Raw genomic sequence first — 18,033 nt, 5'->3', positions numbered from 1 at the left:
TGAAGAAATGGCCATAGTGGGGATTTAACCCATGGTGCTTGAAAAATTTATAAGATGGTCATTTTTGCACCCAAGAACTTTGGAGCTAGATGATCTAGGGTTGGGATTCCCAGTTCTGTGCTTTACGGGGCAAGTTCCTTGTCTCAGAAAAGCACAGTGCCCACCTCACAGCATCAAATGAGATGACCCCCACAGGGCAGGGTTACTTTGCTTGCCTGTGAACCTGTCTGTCCCTCCAAGCCCTTCCGAGGTAGAGATCTAACCTGAGTTGGGCGGGTACGGTGCCCAACAATGCTAGGCACACAATAGGTGTTCAGTAAAACAGCTTGGCGGTAAAGAATCAGCCTACAAGGCAGGAGACAGGGGAGATGTAGGTTCGATCCCTGGGTTGGGAAGATCCTCTGGAGAAGGAAATGGCAACCCACTCCAATATTCTTGCCTGGGAAGTCCCATGAACAAAGGAGCCTGGGGCGCTACAGTCCAGAGAGTTGCAAAGAGTTGGATAAAACTGAGTGACTTGAGCACGCAAATTAAACAATGCCGCAAAGGATTCTGTCATTGTATTGTGGAAATGCGTGGCCCTTTGGGTTCCAGCCCTCCCCCAGGCCCCAGTCAAAGCTTTGGGGCTGAGGCGGGGTGACTGGGTTCTGCCACCCCTTCCCCTTCCCCGGCACTTGGGGCTGCACAGGGAACACGGAAGGAGCTCTAGGATGTCTAGAGACAGGTTGGTGGGATCAGTTCAGTTCAGTTCAGTTGCTCAGTTGTGTCCGACCCTTTGCAACCCCATGAATTGCAGCACACCAGGCCTCCCTGTCCGTCACCAACTCCCCGAGTTCACTCAAACTCACATCCATCGAGTCGGTGATACCATCCAGCCATCTCATCCTCTGTCGTCCCTTTTTCCTCCTGCCCCCGATCCCTCCCAGCATCAGAGTCTTTTCCAATGAGTCAACTCTTTGCATGAGGTGGCCAAAGTACTGAAGTTTCAGCTTTAGCATCATTCCTTCCAAAGAAATCCCAGGGCTGATCTCCTTCAGAATGGACTGGTTGGATCTCCTTGCAGTCCAAGGGACTCTCAAGAGTCTTCTCCAACACCACAGTTCAAAAGCATCAATTCTTCGGCACTCAGCTTTCTTCACAGTCCAACTCTCACATCCATACATGACCACTGGAAAAACCATAGCCTTGACTAGACGGACCTTTGTTGGCAAAGTAATGTCTCTGCTTTTGAATATGCTATCTAGGTTGGTCATAACTTTCCTTCCAAGTAGTAAGTGTCTTTTAATTTCATGGCTGCAATCACCATCTGCAGTGATTTTGAAGCCCCCCAAAATAAAGTCTGACACTGTTTCCACTGTTTCCCCATCTATTTCCCATGAAGTGATGGGACCAGATGCCATGATCTTCGTTTTCTGAATGTTGAGCTTTAAGCCAACTTTTTCACTCTCCTCTTTCACTTTCATCAAGAGGCCCTTTAGTTCTTCTTCACTTTCTGCCATAATGGTGGTGTCATCTGCATATCTGAGGTTATTGATATTTCTCCTGGTAATCTTGATTCCAGCCCAGCGTTTCTCATGATGGACTCTGCATATAAGTTAAATAAGCAGGGTGACAGTATACAGCCTTGATGTACTCCTTTTCCTGTTTGGAACCAGTCTGTTGTTCCCTATCCAGGTCTAACTGTTGCTTCCTGACCTGCATATAGGTTTCTCAAGAGGCAGGTCAGGTGGTCTGGTATTCCCATCTCTCTCAGAATTTTCCACAGTTTATTGTGATCCACACAGTCAAAGGCTTTGGCATAGTCAATGAAGCAGAAATAGATGTTTTCCTGGAACTCTCTTGTTTGTGTCAAATACCAACTTTATCCTCTGGGCTTTACCTTATGGCCTGGGAATGCCGAGGAGCTAGGAGTTCTCGCCCTTGAGCCTCCAAGACGGAACGCGGCAGCCTGGGAGCAGCGCGGGGGCGGAGCCAGCTTTTCTGTCGGAGCACGTAGGCCCGCGCACCGCGCCTTTAAGGCGCCCAGCAGAGGCGGCCCTGGAGCTGCGAGCGGGTGCGGGCGGGAGCGAGAGCGCAGCTGCCGGACCTGAGCTGGGGGCCGGGACCGGGGACAGGCTTCTGGATAGCGCAGGGGTTCCAGACGGCTGAGGTCAGGTGAGGTGAGCACCGGTCGGGGTGGGAGGCGAGGGGGGTGATGGTGCGCGTTTAGAAGGGAATATCGCCGGGCTCCCCCAGTGGCCCCATGACCTACCCTACACTTCCGAGTCCGGACTGCCTGACCTCTCTCCAGAGGGCACGATGAGAAGAAGGGTTGGAGACCTGTACCTCCCTTTTTTCTCTGTTTCCCCGCCCCAGCACCAGCCCCTGCGCTCTCCTTTCCAGCGCCTGGATGGAAAGGTTTCACATTCCTGAATCCCTGGTCCCTACTTCCCCGGGGCCGGGCTGCCTGCTGCCCTAAGCACCCGGACAAGGTGAGGACTGGTCGGGGACCTGCACGCTTTCTATTCGGCCTCCCCGCTGCTTGCACTAGCCCCTAGGCCCCCTTTCCCCAGCCCCTAGGCGCCCCCCCCTCCCCAAGTACCTCGATGGTTTGGAGGCTCTTGCACCCGCGTTCCTCCCACTTTCTGGGGAAGGGCTACGGCTCAGCTGCCCTGCCAGCTGCTGTCATCTGCCTCCACCCTGCCCCAGACGTGTGCACCCCTCAAGACCTTTCCCAATCATAACTTACCTCCAAAAGCCTCTCAACTCTTTCCCCACCCTCTCAGTTCCTTTGCATCCTCTCCTCCGCTCAACCCGCCAGTCAGGTTGCTGGTCCAACCACCCCGACTGCAACGCCCGGCAATTCCGGCGTCCCCAGGTCTTCTTGGCAGTTGGAAACGCGGATTGTGTAACGCTGGCTGCAGGGCAGCTCGTGCGGGTTGTGCACCCTGCACCCGCAGAGGAGTAGAGGAGGCCAGGCTGAGGGAGGGAGGAAGAGGTTGTAGACTGAAAGGCTGTGCCCGCATGCCACTGTATGAATCCTTTTCTGTGCCCGCGGACTGAGTGGTTAAGAAAAGATCTCACCTCTCACTGGCCCTGAAATCCCTAATGACAGACTCCACCTGGCTGGGGTTAAAAATAGCTTCTTATTAATAATAACTGACATACAGTAAGCAAAAACAGGGTGTCAGTCCCTTGCCTAAGCACCTTTGAAAACCTTACCTGCCCAACTCCTACCAATAGCCCCATATGAGGTAGGTGCCTCCATTGTGGCCCATTTCTTAGAGGAGAAATGAGAGGGATTCAGTGATGGGTCCCTCCCAGAACACACTGAGTCACCTCAAAGCCCCCATTCTGAACCACTGGGCTTACTTTATTGTAACTAATAAATTTTTATCAACATTTTTTAATATAGAAAGTTAGAAATTACAGAAGTTAATAACCTGTGTCCCTAGCATAAATTAATTTTTCTAAAATTAGGTTTTCAGACCAGCAAGGGATCCTAGGTACTCTCTTTAAGAATATTGATGCCCATAGAGGAGAAAGGACTTGCATGAGGCCACAAAGCCTGAAAGTGCCAGGAGTGGGGTGCAAAACAGGTCCTGGGATGGTTAATTGGTACTTGCTGGGTTCTCCGATGGCTGCCTCAGCCCTTCAGTCTGGGATCTTGGAGACCCTGCCCACCTCCCCTTCTGCATCGTGATGTCCATCCTTTTCTGCTTCCTTTGCTCTAACCCAAGCTAGTGAACACACATTCTACCCTTTGCTGCCTTTCTTTAGGTTGTCACCTGCTCTGGGAACGCTCTTCATGGAATCTCTAATGTCTAAATTGTCAAAAGTTCAGAAATAAAACAAGTAAAACCAAGAAATTACCAGAGTAGCAATTAGTTACTATTAAAAATTTATTGTGCACACTCCAAAAAGACAAAACCAGGAGCGTTAAAACCAAAACAGTGGAACAAGGCTCAGGGATAAACTGTTTTAAAGCAGCTTCAGTTCAGTTCAGTTCAGTCTCTCAGTTGTGTCTGACTCTTTGCGACTCCGTGAACTGCAGCACGCCAGGCCTCCCTGTCCATCATCAACTCCTGGAGTTACCCAAACTCATGTCCATTGAGTTGGTGATGCCATCTAACCATCTCATCCCCTGTCGTCCCCTTCTCCTGCCTTCAATCTTTCCCAACATCAGAGTCTTCAAATGAGTCAGCTGTTTGTATCAGGTGGCCAAAGTATTGGAGTTTCAGCTTCAGCATCAGTCCTTCCAATGAACACCTAGGACTGATCTCCTTTAGGATGGACTGGTTGGAACTTCTTGCCATCCAAGGGACTCTCAAGAGTCTTCTCCAGCACCACAGTTCAAAAACATTAATTCTTTGGCGCTCAGCTTTCTTTATAGTCCAACTGTCACATCCATACATGACTACCGGAAAAACCATAGCCTTGACTAGATGGACCTTTGTTGACAAAGTAATGTCTCTGCTTTTTAATATGGTGTCTAGATTGGTCATAACTTTCCTTCCAAGGAGTAAGCATCTTTTAATTTCATGGCTGCAATCACCATCTGCAGTAAAGCAGCTTATATAGTGAGAAAGAAGTGGTGGTTTATTCTTTTCAGTAGTTGGTTATAATATTAGAATTTTCTTAAATAATAGGGAATTAGTCAATAGTTACATCATAGCAACCTTGGGAAACAGTTCAGGTTTTGCTTATGATTTCTAGGGACATGAGCAAGAACTGACATAAGTGAGTCTTCCAAAATAAGTTAAATTAAGCTTTGTGTGGCTACATTAGTATCAATTGCTCAGGGAATCTTCAAGGCTGGTCTCCATTTGTTTTTGATTTAACAAAACATTACCTACCCCTTAGGGTCTAACTTGTCTGTCCCCTTGAAAACACTCCCCTGATTTCTCCCCTGCTCCCAACTAAAATCTCTTTGTAGCTGGGATTCTACCACCTTCTACTCCCATAATGGTGTTTGGAAAGTTCTGCAGCACACATCTGCCTTGTCCTCTTGGGTGTAGTCGTGCTGTTAGGATTACTAGTGTTCCCCAAGACTCCTCTTCCCACCTGCCTCGTGAAGCCCCAGGACAGAGAGAGAGGTCCATGGGGGATGGGCTGGTTTCTGAAGTAAGGATAAGCTCAGAATTTCTGAAGCTTGCAGCCCCAAACTCCCTTCATTGAGCTGCAGCTGATCACAGGGAGAATCACTCAGTGAGGTACTGAATATTATAACTACATATTTGTTCATAACCCTGAGGGGTCCCACCCGAAAAATCAGAGAGACTCAGGTCCAAATCCCACTTCTACCACTGGGTAGCTTTGTGGCTATGGGCCAGTTACGCAGCCTCTTTGAGCCTCAGCTTCTGGTAATAATACCTATTTTGGAGAAGGCAATGGCACCCCACTCCAGTACTCTTGCCTGGAAAATCCCATGGACGGAGGAGCCTGGTAGGCTGCAGTCCATGGGGTCGCTGAGGGTCAGACACGACTGAGCGACTTCCCTTTCACTTTTCACTTTCATGCATTGGAGAAGGAAATGGCAACCCACTCCAGCGTTCTTGCCTGGAGAATCCCAGGGACGGGGGAGCCTGGTGGGCTGCCGTCTCTGGGGTCGCACAGAGCTGGACACGACTGAAGCGGCTTAGCAGCAGCAGCAGCAGCTAGAAGGCAGTGGTGAGATCTAGATGAAGTAAAGCACAGGGCCCAGCACATGATGAGCACTCAGTAAGTACCTGTTAGTATGGAGAGTGGCCACTACTTTGAATTACTGGAGAATTATTAACTCATTACTGTATGGCTCATACTAATTTTACTTAGCGATGGGTCAGGGGAGCTCAGGCCAAGAAGAGGTAAGCATTTTTTGTGCTCGGAAAGGCCTGCCTATGAGAATGTCTTCAACTGCATATCATTCGTTGCCTTTACAATGCAATAAATTTGCCTATTTTTTAAGCTTTAAAAATTTATGACCTTCTAGCTCTATGAGAATCTGTGTTACCTAGAATGAATGTGTGAATGTGATTTGTGCATTTGTAAGTGATTATGAAACTTAATGATAAGAGGAAATAAAAAAAAAACTTAGAGATGACCTTGGTTTGCAGTGTGTGTGGTTGGTTCAGGCCTATCTTGGGGTAAGAGGTTCGATTCAAAGGTTACCTTGGTTTGGAGGAAAAGAAAGCAAACGAATGCTTTATCCTAGTAGGCTAGTGAACTGCTGAGACTATGGAAATCCACTTCCATGTGCCAGATGCTTTTCCACCTCCTAGTTATTCTGACAACTAGATCAGTCATTACAGTGGTGGTGAGTGTTCAAAAGAAGAGGCCAGGAATGTCACCTTCAAAGCTAGTGTTTGGAATTTGATGGGAAGCTAGTTCTGCAAATTAAAAAAAATTTTATTTAAAAATTTCTCCTAAATTGATTCTTTACTGGAATATGTTAGGATTCCATTTGATAATTAAAGGACTGTCAAGTTTAGATGTTGCAAGACATAAAGTCAGCACAATATTGTAGAGCCATTATCCAGCCCCCACCCAAAAAAAGACAAAGTTTTGTAAGTTTCACAGTTGTATGAAATTTAGCAGCTGTACAGCTTTTCTTTATTTCTATGACCCTGCAGGGACATAAGCACTTTTTATACTGTCCTTTACAATTAGTCAGTAAAGTGCCTGCCTGCAGTGCGGGAGACCTGGGTTCGATCCCTGGGTTGGGAAGATCCCCTGGAGAAGGAAATGGCAACCCATTCCAGTACTCTTGCCTGGAAAATTCCATGGACTGAGGAGCCTGGTAGGCTACAGTCCATGGGGTCGCAAAGAGTCGGACACGACTGAGTGAGTTCACTTTCTTTCTAGCCACATATGGCTATTAAAGTTGAATTAATTCAAATTAAATAAAATGTACAATTCTGTTCTTCAGTCACACTAGCCACGTTTCAAGTGCTCATGTGCCATATGGCCAGCAGCTACCATATTAGGCAGAGCAAACAGAGAACGAACGTTTCTTTGTTCACGGAAAGTGCTATGGAAGGGACTTCCCTGGTGGTCCAGTGATTAAGACAGCGCTTCCTACGTAGGGGGCCCTAGTTCGATCCCTGATTGGGAAATTAAGATCCCACATGCTGCATGGTGTAGCCAAAAAAAAAAAAAAATAGTCCTATAGGATAGCACCCTTTAGATCTATAAGGCTATGGGAAAGTCACATGATTATGGAGTTAAATTCCCTTCTTTCTGGCACGTCATCTGCAGGCCAAGTAATTGAGTGTGCAGAGAATGTTTTATTGTTAAGAATGAAGATGTTAACAAATCTCCTTAGCCTCATTTTGGCTAAATGGCTTGCTGGCTTTTAACAATGCCAGATTCAAAGGATGGGGGAGAAGGGAGAATCAAAGGAAATGTCTCTGGGCAGTGCATCTGGCTGCCTGTTAGAACCTTCTCTGACCTCTGCCCCAGTCAAGCTGAATCTGAATCTCTGAAGGTGGGGCCTAGGAATTCCAGGAATCTGTTTTTTTTTTTTTTTTTTAACTCCCTGGGGGTATTGTGCAGCCAGGGTTGAAAACCTGGCAAGGTATGTGTGTGGAATCTGGAAAGATGGTATGGATGACCCTATTTGCAGCGCAGCAGAGAAGACACTGACAGAAAGAATAGACTTGTGGTCAGGGAGAGGGTTAGATGACTTGAGAGAATAGTATTGAAACATACAGGGCTTCCCTGATGGCTCAGACGGTCAAGAATCCACCTGCAATGCAAGAGACCTGGGTTTGATCCCTGGGTTGGGAAGATCCCCGGGTCAGGAAGATCCCCTGGAGAAGGGAACTGCTACCCACTCCAGTGTTCTGGCCTGGAGAATTCCATGGACAGAGGAGCATATATGTTCAGTTCAGTTGCTCAGTCGTGTCCGACCCTTTGCAACCCCATGGATTTCAGCACCCCAGGCCTCCCTGTCCATCACCAACTCCCGGAGTTCACTCAGATTCACGTCCATCGAGTCAGTGATGCCTTCCAGCCATCTCATTCTCTGTCATCCCTTCTCCTCCTGCCCCCAATCCCTCCCAGCATCAGAGTCTTTTCCAATGAGTCAACTCTTCGCATGAGGTGGCCAGAGTACTGGAGTTTCAGCTTTAGCAGTGTTATCATATGCAAAATAGATAACCAGTGGGGATTTGCTGTATGATTCTGGGAACACAAAGCCTATGCTCTGTGACAGCCTGGAGGGGTGGGATGGAGAGGGAGGTGGGAGGAAGGTTTATGAGGGAGGGGACATATGTATATCTGAGGCTGGTTCATGTTGATGTATGGCAGAAACCAACTCAATATTATAAAGTAATTATCCTCCAGTTAAAAATAAAATGCAGAAAAAAAAGAACAGCTTCAAGACTGTGCCCTTAAAAAATTCCTGAGCACTGAAAGAAAATGTTTCAAAGTAGATTTGGTGAGTGACTAAAAATGTTCCTCACTGATTAACTGCGGTGATAAAGATTGGAGTTGAATGGGTTCACTTCCTGTAGAAGTGGGTCTCCACTGAGGGCAGCTTTACCCCTAGGGAGCATTTGGCACCATCTGGAGACATTTTTGCTTATCAAAACTTGGGGGCCTCTCTCCACTGGTTAGAGGCAGGGGATACTGCTCATTACTCTCACAATGCTTAGGAAGTGGATAGGAAAGCCCCTCACAACAAAGAATTAATCTGGCCCCAAATGTCATTTGTGCCATGATTGAGAAACCCTAATTGAGACATAAGGTCCCCTAGGGGCTTCCCAGATGGCGCTAGTGGTGAAGAATTTGCCTGCCAGTGTGGGTGCGTGCAAGAGATGCGGGTTGGAAGATCCCCTGGAGCTTTAAAATGGCTCCTCACTCCAGTATTCTTGCCTGGAAAATCTCATGGGCAGAGGAGCCTGGTGGGCTACAGTCCCTGGGGTCACAAAGAGTTGGATACGACTTAGCAACTGAGCACACACCATCTAGAAGTAATTTTTGCAAACCAAAGTCTTCCTTAACCATGGAGATAGTCTCCGCTTCAAGAAAGATCACAATATTCTCCTAAACTAGACCTTTGGAAATGCTCTTGCTCACATGTTCAGTCCCAGAAGCCTTGTAGCATGTTGTTGCCCGCCTTGGATGCATTTCCAGCTGTTCCAGGGAAACTGCTGATTCAGGAAAACAGTACTGCCTGCAGAAGGTCTGAGCAGAGGTGCTTACAGGGCTGCAGGTTGAGATCCTCTTCTTGTAAAATGTTCACCCAGAGTGACAGCAGCCTTGCTCAGGTGGTTTTCCAGAAGCTGTGGCTCTTGGCTGCTGGTGTTGGGTATCTGCCTCGTGATACACCCAGAAGAGGATTCAAGCCTGATATGTGATGAAGTTTGGGAACTGAGCTATGGGCTAGACTCTGGGAATATAAAGATAGTGACAGAGAGCTGCCTACCAATGAAGCATCTGCGCAGACCTGGGCACAGCAGCCATGCAGGGTGATGGAGGTGTATTTCTGAACACATGTTCATGTGCATGATACACAGTGCAGACAGACACCGAAATGGTGGAGTCTGGAGCAGAGTACATGTATTGCAGGGCCAAGCAAAGGGGGCAGGTTACTCCCCCTGGTAGTTTGCCCTTTTACAAGGCAAATTAGGGCTGAGGGCTGCAGGCTTTGTGGCTTTCTTCTGCTTGGTTGGTGGTGAGGTAAAAGCTGTGCTCCAGGAATCTTACACTCAGCCTGAAGTTACCATCCTCAGTCTGGGTGGGAGCCTTAGTTCCTACAGAAGAGATCCAAGATAGTGTTCTGTGTGTTCCTTGAGGAGGAACCAGGACCCTGCCCCAAGGCTGAACTTTTCTTTCTCTTACTCCTCTGTTTCTGCAGCCTCTCTCTCCCTGATTAGCGACTGTTTGAATCTGCCCTGTGGAACTCAGGGAAAGTCAAGGAGGTTGAATGAAACCTATTTCCTATAAATAAGGAGGGCGCACAGAAAGGCTTTTGTGCCCAGGAGGGCCCCATAGGGTCCTGCTTGGTTTCAGTGGCACGGCTGTCTAGCTCCTCCCAGGAGAGCGGGCCAGTGCTTCCCAGCTGTGCAGCAAGTACTCAACACCCTCCAGTCCCTGCTTTGAGCAGTCTCCATGCATCATTTGATTTTGTCCCCACACTGAGGCTCCAAGAGGTTCTGTGACTTGCCGAGGTCCCAAAGCTGGTAGTGACAGAGCAGAGATGTGAACGTAGGTTATGGAACTGCACAGCTGACCCTCAGAGAAGCGTTTACAGGTGGGGTGGTCCCAGGTGGCTCAGTGGTAAAGAATCCACCTGCCAAGTAGGAAATAGGAGTTCGATCCCTGGGTTGGGAAGATGCCCTGCAGGAGGAAATGGCAGCTCATTCCAGTATTCTTGCCTGAGAAATCCCATGGACAGAGGAGCCCGGTGAGCTGCAGTCCATGGGGTCACAAAAGAGTCAGACACGACTGAGCAACTGAACAACACCACAGTGTTTTCCTAGCCAAGACTTGAAGGATATAACCTCAAGTCCCCCAAGCAGGGGTGTGCTGGGGATAGGGGAGCCACTGTGCGGAAGCCCTGGGGGTGTGAAGGAGCATGCCATGTCAGGATTGTAGATCTTTCAGGAAAATAGGGGGCAGGATACAAGAGGACAACATGTGAAGGATGGGCAGGCTCCAACTTGTCCATGGCCTTCCATGTCATGCTGTGGGCCACTGTGAGCCACCAGTGGAGTGGGGCAGAGGACGAGAAGAGCTGTGTGCCATTGGGCAGCTTGCTTAAGCTCCCTGGGTCTCAGCTGCCCCTCTGAACTGGAGTCTCTAAAGCTACTCTGATGAGGAATGCTTGTTTTGTTAGTGACCATAATGAAGAGAGTGAAGGAATGGCCCGCAGTGGTGCTGGTGGGGCAGCGCTGTGATTCATGGCTTGCCCGTTTATCATTTGGTATTATACTAAGTGCCCACCGAGGGATGGCCTGGTGATGCTAAAGTGCCATGGCACGTGCAGAGATGTAGTAAGACTTGTCTTCAAGGAGCTTGCAGCCTAGTGCAGGGTGCAGCCAGTGTTTTCGTATTACAGTAAAAGACAGATCACAAATACTTGTTGGCATGGAGAAGGAAGTCAAGGTTACCGACGGCTGGGGGACTGAGGGAAGGTTAACTGAAGCAGACCACGCCTAGTTCTGCCAGAATGATTTGTCAGGAGAAATGGGGGTAGGTAGAGTGTATAGTTCAGATCAACAGAAAATGGGGAAGTGGAGAGAAATACAAAGCTAGTTCAGATGCCCCCACCAGAGGGTCAGATTATCAGCCTATCTGGTAACGAATTCCCCGGAGTTTCCAGGTTTTAGGGGGAATGTGGCGGTTATAACAGGAATATATCCACTGATGGACTTGCCACTTACACACTTGGGTCTCACCCCATCATGCCTCCTCTCTTTTTAACCCTGGCGTCCAGCCAGGTTCCTGGAGCATCCATGTCTTGGTTATCTGTCCCTTCCAAAACATAAGGACATTTTACAAATATGAGACCTTAGAAAGTGAAATTATAACTGTTGACAGAGACAGAATTTCATGAAATCACAACAAGGGATATTGGGGGGCTGCTTGACTGACGTGTGGAGATTGTAATGGGTGGGAGTCTGGCAATGTTGAGATCTGTTAACTGATGAAGAGAAGGGAGGGGGACTTGAAGCTCAAAGGATTGGGAAGCCTTTGGGAAAGCTGTCAGTAAAATATTTTTGCAAAAATGTCCCCTGAATGATAGCACTGTGACAACAAGATGTTAAGTGGAAGGACTTAGCGTACTCTTAGGGCAGTCCGCATGAGATTCATTCTTTGTTCTAAGAATTAGCATAGGCGGCAGTTATTTTGTTCCATATTTGCTTTTGATCTTAGAACTGACAGCTTTTGATTTTTACTTATTTGGATAGAGTTCTAAACAAAACTGTGTTTTATTCTTACCTATGAAGTTTTTTTCTGATGCTGATTTTCCCGAGTTACAGAGATCTCTGGGGAAGAGCTTCTGGTTAAGGAAGGTAGGGACCAGCTCACAAAGGGCTCTGAATGCTGGACCTCGTGCTGAAAGCCGGAAATCTTATCCTGATCAAAGTGCTGGCTGTTTATAAGAGAGCTCCTTTTTGTCTCACACCAGCTTTGTCCCTGCAGTTAGAAAATACTGTAGACCAACTTCCCTCCTTTAGAAATGTCAGAACCCTCTGTAATCTCCTTGCTTTTCCTTTCTTTAAGCAATAGCGTTTTCAGCTTGCTTTTTGTTTGGAGGATGGTTGTTTTACAGTGTTGTGTTGCTTTCTGACATACAACAACTCAAATCAGTCATAACAGTATATGCCCTCCCTCTAAAGCCTCCCTCCCATTCCCACCCTGCTTTTCCTTTTGACTTCAGAGCACAGCTTCAAGAAATGGGAGAGTGTTTGGGGGCTCTGAGGTTCTATTTCAGGCCTCTGCCACTGCATACCCATGTAGAGGGCTATTTTAATTTCTTTTAGTCATGTGAAAGATAGTCACTTCTGTGATGCTCTTTCTAGCACTTTACCTCTGAGAACTGACCTCAGCCAATGACAGTGCATACACTGGCACTAATTCGTAGAGAAGTGTTCGAATGAAAGCTTGTTCCAGGCTCCCCCAGAGCCTGAAGACTTGGGTCCTTAGAGGTAAAGGATCAAGCGGCTTTTGGCTTCTCTTTTATCCAGTGGGAGACTGGCTTGTATCCCTGTAGGGTTGCCTGGCATAAAGCGTGGTTTCAGGCAGGCGTTTATTTCAGGCTGTCGCCACAGCTGCATCTTTGACCCCGGAGGCTAATGCTTTGAAGGTGCTGGGCTAGCTCCGGGCACATGGCGCATGCTTCATCGCCTTGCCTCTTTGCCAGTACGATGTTGTAGAAGATATATCGCAGGGTATATAAACTACCTGCCTTCTAGCTGAGCCCCTGATTGATCTGCCAGCCTCTCGTCTGGCTGTATCCCTTCTCCCGAGGATTGAGTAGCAGGATTTTCCAGTTCTCTGATCCTCTGTCCACAGGCCCTGCCTGGCTTGGCCAAGTTTCCTTGGCCATAGTGCTGCCCTAGGTGGTAGAAGCAGGGGAGAGGGCCATGGGCTTGGATGGTTCTTAAAGCAAAAGCCCCCATGGGGAATCAGGTGCTAGTGATTTGGTATAAAGCAAGACAGAGTGAATCCTCTTATCAATACCTTTCCCAGAACTATAAAGGAGATAGAATTTCTATAAGTGTTGAGCATGTGAAATGTGACTAGTGCAGCTGAAGAACTGATTTTTACATTTTACTCAGTTTTGATCAGTTTAAATTTAAACAGCCACCTGGCTACTGTATAGTGAAAAGTGAAGTCGCTCAGTTGTGTCTGACTCTACAACCCCATGGACTGTAGCCTACCAGGCTCCTCCGTCCATGAGATTTTCCAGGCAAGAATACTGGAGTGGGTTGCTGTTTCCTTCTCCAGGGGATCTTCCCAACCCAGGGATTGAACCTGGGTCTCCTGCATTGTAGGCAGACGCTTTACCATCTGAGCAACCAGGGAAGTATGGCTACTGTATAAGATAGACCATTGCATTTAGGAGTTTATATTTTATATTTTATTTTTTTAAGTTGTTTATTCTTGGCTGCGCCAGGTCTTTGTCGCTGTGTGGCTCTTCTCTAGTTGCAGTGAGCACTGCTCTTTAGTTGGGGTGCACAGTCTTACTGTGGTGGTTTCTCTTGTTGCACACAAGCTCTGGGGGTGCAGGCTGCAGTAGTTGCTGCACATGGAGTGAGTAGCTGTGGCTCCCGGGTTCTGGAGCACAGACTCAATAGCTGTGGTGCACGGGCTTAGTTGATCCAGGGGCTGCAGGGATCTTCCCAGACCAGGGATCAAACCTGAGATCCCTGCAGGGATCTCCTGCATTGGCAGCAGGATTCTTTACCACAGAGCCACCATGGAAGCCCTATGTTGTATTTTTTAATTAAAGAGGGAAAACCGTTTACGCACCCATGGTGGCAACTCAAGAGATATGGTTCATGTCAGTGAACAGTCTCCCTCATCTCTGCCCCTAGCCGCTCAGCTTCCCTTCCCAGCCCCACTCGTATGGTTCTCAGCTGCTTCTGCATCCCTTCAGAAACATCTTACACATACATAAGCAATAACACACATATTTTTCTCTCTTTCTCACAAGGCAAGAGATGTTATTCTACCCATTCTCTTCTGTTCCTTGCTTTTTAAAGTTAACAATGTACGTTGGAGGTCATTACCCATAGAGACAAATAGAACTGACAGCTTCCCTGGTGGCTTAGGCAGTAAAGTGTCTGCCTGCAATGCAGGAGACCTGGATTCAATCCCTGGGTTGGGAAGATCCCCTGGAAAAGGAAATGGCAACCCACTCCAGTACTCTCACCTGGAAAATCCCAAGGATGGAGGAGCCCAGTCAAAGAGGTCGAAAAGAGTCAGACGCGACTGAGCGACTTCACTTCACTTCACTTCATTATTTTAATGGTTTATATATATAATTATGTTTTGGAAGTGCTCAGCCTGTTTATTTCACTTTATGCCCAACCTATAATATGTCATGGCTTATATTAATTTTATTTGTACTTAATGGCTATACACTATAACTTGTTTATAAAGTTGTAGCATCATTTACTTAACATGTCCCTTATGAGTGGGCATGCAAGTTCCAGGTTTTTTGACATGATAAGTAATACTATAACAAATAACCCTGCACAAACTTATTCTCACATATGTTCAGGTATGAGTATAAATAAATTCCTGGAAATTAGAGATGATTTGATCAAAGGTGTGTGTATTTTACGTTGCTGCAGGTTTTGCCAAAGTGCCGTCTGTAGATTTTGTTAAGTCACTCAGTCATGTCCGACTCTTTGTGATCCCTTGGACTGTAGCCCGCCAGGCTTCTCTGTCCGTGGACTTCTCCAGGCAAGAATACTGGAGTGGGTTGCCATTTCCTTCTCCAGGGGATCTTCCCAACCCAGGGATTGAATCCAGGTCTCCTGCATTGCAGGCAGATGCTTTATCCTCTGAGCCGCCAGGGAAGACTTTGTTGATGGGAATGTAAATTTATATGTTGCTGAGGGCAGTCCCACAGCCCCAGCTACACTGTTTGTTGTTACATTTTTTGTTGTTCACCAATATGGTAAACAGATATCACCATCACCTTGGAGGTTTAATTTGTGTTTCTCTTGTAAATAAAATTAAGATTGAGCATCTTTTTAGCTAAGAGTCATTTGTATTTCCTTCCTGTTCAATTATCTTTTCAAATCTTTTGCCCATTTTGTTGGATTTTGTTCTTTTCATTGATTTGTAGGAACTCTTTATTAGTCTGTTGCCTAATATGTATCAACAGATTTTAATCTCGTTCATGCTATCCCTTTCCATGTGTCATTTTAAAAGATTTTTATGCAGTCAGCTTATTAATATTTATGTTATGGCCCCTAGGTTTTATATCTTACTGAGGAAGATTTTTCCAGAGTTCTCATGGTTTCTTTTAGAACTTTCATACTTTTTTTTCCCCTTATGTTTAATACTTTGATCCCTTTGGAATAATTCAGGGGTTTTGTGGATTTGCCTTCCATTACCCATCTGCCTGTCTCCTCATTTTTCTGCTGTGGTGTCTTGGCCAGCATCTCTGCGCTGTCCAGCCCTGCTTTTGAGCTTTGAAGTCCCCCCTTGTTAGCCACTCTAGTAGAAATATTGTATTCATTTGCCCATTGGTTGCCAGCTTCTTCTCTTTTCTTTCTGAGTAGAGCTTTTAGGTAACCCTAACCCCAGACAGTTTTCCGACAAAGGTCTGTCTAGTCAAAGCTATGGTTTTTCCAGTAGTCATGTATGGATATGAGAGTTGGACTATAAAGAAAGCTGAGTGCCACAGAATTGATGCTTTTGAACTGTGTATGTTGGCGAAGACTTGAGAGTCCCTTGGACTGCAAGGAGATCCAACCAGTCCATTCTAAAGGAAATCAGTCCTGAATATTCATTGGAAGGACTGATGCTGAAGCTGAAACTTCAATATTCTGGCCACCTGATGTAAAGAACTGACTCAGTTGAAAAGACCCTGATGCTGGGAAAGACTGAAGGCAGGAGGAGAAGGAGATGACAGAGGATGAGATAGTTGAATGGCATCACCAACTCGATGGACAAGAGGTTGAGCAAGCTCCGGGAGTTGGTGATGGACAGGGAATCCTAGCGTGCTGCAGTCCATGGGGTTGCGAAGAGCCGAACATGACTACGCAACTGAACTAAACTGAACCCCAGACAGAGAGGGGAGTTTTAATCTTTATTTGAAGGTCTTAGTTAAGTTTGAAGCCTCCAGAAGCCCTTCTCACCCAAGCATGCCTGTTTCCCTTATTGCCTCTCTCATTTGTGCAGCATAGTATCACCAGTTCAGTCTCATACTTCGTTCCCATCACAAAATACTTCTTCAACTTTCCTGCCATCCTGGTTAGGCTTTTTATCTCACATGCCCTGCCTGCCCTTTGTGCAGGTTGCTTAACTGGGGGAAGTGACCCGAACCAGAGGCAACTTTAAAACCATAGGATATTTGCACTTTGCCTTTGCAAAGGAGGAAAGGCTCCGCCTCAAGTGAGGCTGGCATTATTGCTGACTGTTAGCACTTAATTCATATTCTCTGATATGATTTAATGCTTTGTCATTTTCTTACTTGTGACTCCAGAGTCTCCTTTTCAGCTTCTGCCAGAGCCAGTAGCAGTTGGGAAAGAAGGCTGTGCTCTTTGAAGAGTGAGTATGGATTTTTCACATCATAGATTGCAAAAAAAAAGAAAAGAAACAGCCTTTAATATGATGGGAGCTACTCTGTAAGCTCCCTGGCAAACTTCCGCAGGCCAGCCTGTTAGCAGGTGGGGTGTTCGCTGGTTGAGTAGGTCTGGTGGGAGTGGACTGGAACCAAAAATTTTTTGTTTTGTTTTTCTTTTTCTGGCTGAGCTGGGTCTTCATTGCTGTGCACAGGCTTAGTTGCTCCACAGCATGTGAAATTCTCCCAGACCAGGGATCTAATTTGTGTCCTCCGCATCGGCAGACAGATTCTTACCAACTGTACCCACGAGGAAGTTCCACCCTGAATAGTTTTAAAGCTCAAGATACGTATCCAACCCTCACCCCCCTACTCCTCTCTCAGATACTGTGCTGGGAGCAGGGCTCTGAGTCTGAAGGGAGTCAGAAGACCTGGGCCTCTGGGCAGCAGGATGCTTCCCTGGGGAGTGTAATACTTGAATCAGTCCTGAAGGCAGAGAGGAGTTCATCAGGGGGGCGGGACAGGAGAGCACTTGCCCCACACGAGTGGGCAGCATGAGAAAGACGAGGCCTAAGGCTCTGTAGGTGCAAACAGAGGTGTGAGGCCAGAAAGTTGAGTTGGGATCGAAAGGGTGGTCAGCATTTATACTAGACAAGAGGCCCCAGTCCCTGGTGTGGACTACGAAGATTCTTCTGGCAGCTGGTAACAACTGAATGGGGTATGACAGAACAGCCTTCACAGAAATGGGAGCAAGGAGAGATGAGGACCCAGGCCTGGTGGGGTAGTTGAGGGAACTGGGATCTGACTCATGAACTCTCATATCTGTTGGGAATGTTTCCTCCCTTGAGACATTCCTAGTAAATGTTAAGACAAAGGAATTGGTTGTAAGGGGCTTTCAGGGCTGTAACCCCCATAAAACTGTGCTGTCCAACACATTAGCTGTTATTCATAGGTGACTCTCAGGGATTTAAGGATGTGATAGACGTGACTGAAGGACTGAATTTTGAATTTTATTTACTTAATTTGAATGTAAATAGCCACATATAAACAGTGCATTTTGTCTAGACTCAGATGAGTTGGCTTCAGTGCTGACACCTCCTGGCCATCGCGTGATAGCAGTGATGAGAAAGGAGGAAGAGTGAAAGATACATCAGTCTGGGAGGCCAGACTGGTGGGGACACTGTCGGCAGAAATCAGCAAGTCAGGAGAAGGCGAAGACATGCCCCTGAGACACTGTAGGACTTTTGCATCGTGGAGATAGTCAAGCAGGCTTTTGGAAAAGTCTGGAAGGAGGTTCTGGCAAGAAATGTTGACTTTTT

General features: G+C 47.0%; 1 protein-coding gene across 1 annotated transcript in view; it reads left to right on the top strand.

Annotated features, from left to right (window-relative positions):
* The first annotated feature begins 2,040 nt into the window (after positions 1-2,040).
* The window catches only part of ABHD6 (abhydrolase domain containing 6, acylglycerol lipase), a 48,726-nt gene continuing 32,733 nt past the window's right edge, over positions 2,041-18,033 (top strand). Inside the window, exon 1 of the mRNA XM_068982462.1 lies at positions 2,041-2,154. The gene's annotated coding sequence lies outside the window, so the exon portion shown is untranslated. The remainder of the gene's footprint in view (positions 2,155-18,033) is intronic.

The sequence above is a fragment of the Capricornis sumatraensis genome, chromosome 10, assembly GCF_032405125.1.
Source record: "Capricornis sumatraensis isolate serow.1 chromosome 10, serow.2, whole genome shotgun sequence".
In the NCBI taxonomy this organism is placed as follows: domain Eukaryota; kingdom Metazoa; phylum Chordata; class Mammalia; order Artiodactyla; family Bovidae; genus Capricornis; species Capricornis sumatraensis.
The sequence above is the reverse complement of the archived record's forward strand: the minus strand, read 5'-3'. Positions and strand labels throughout refer to the sequence as shown.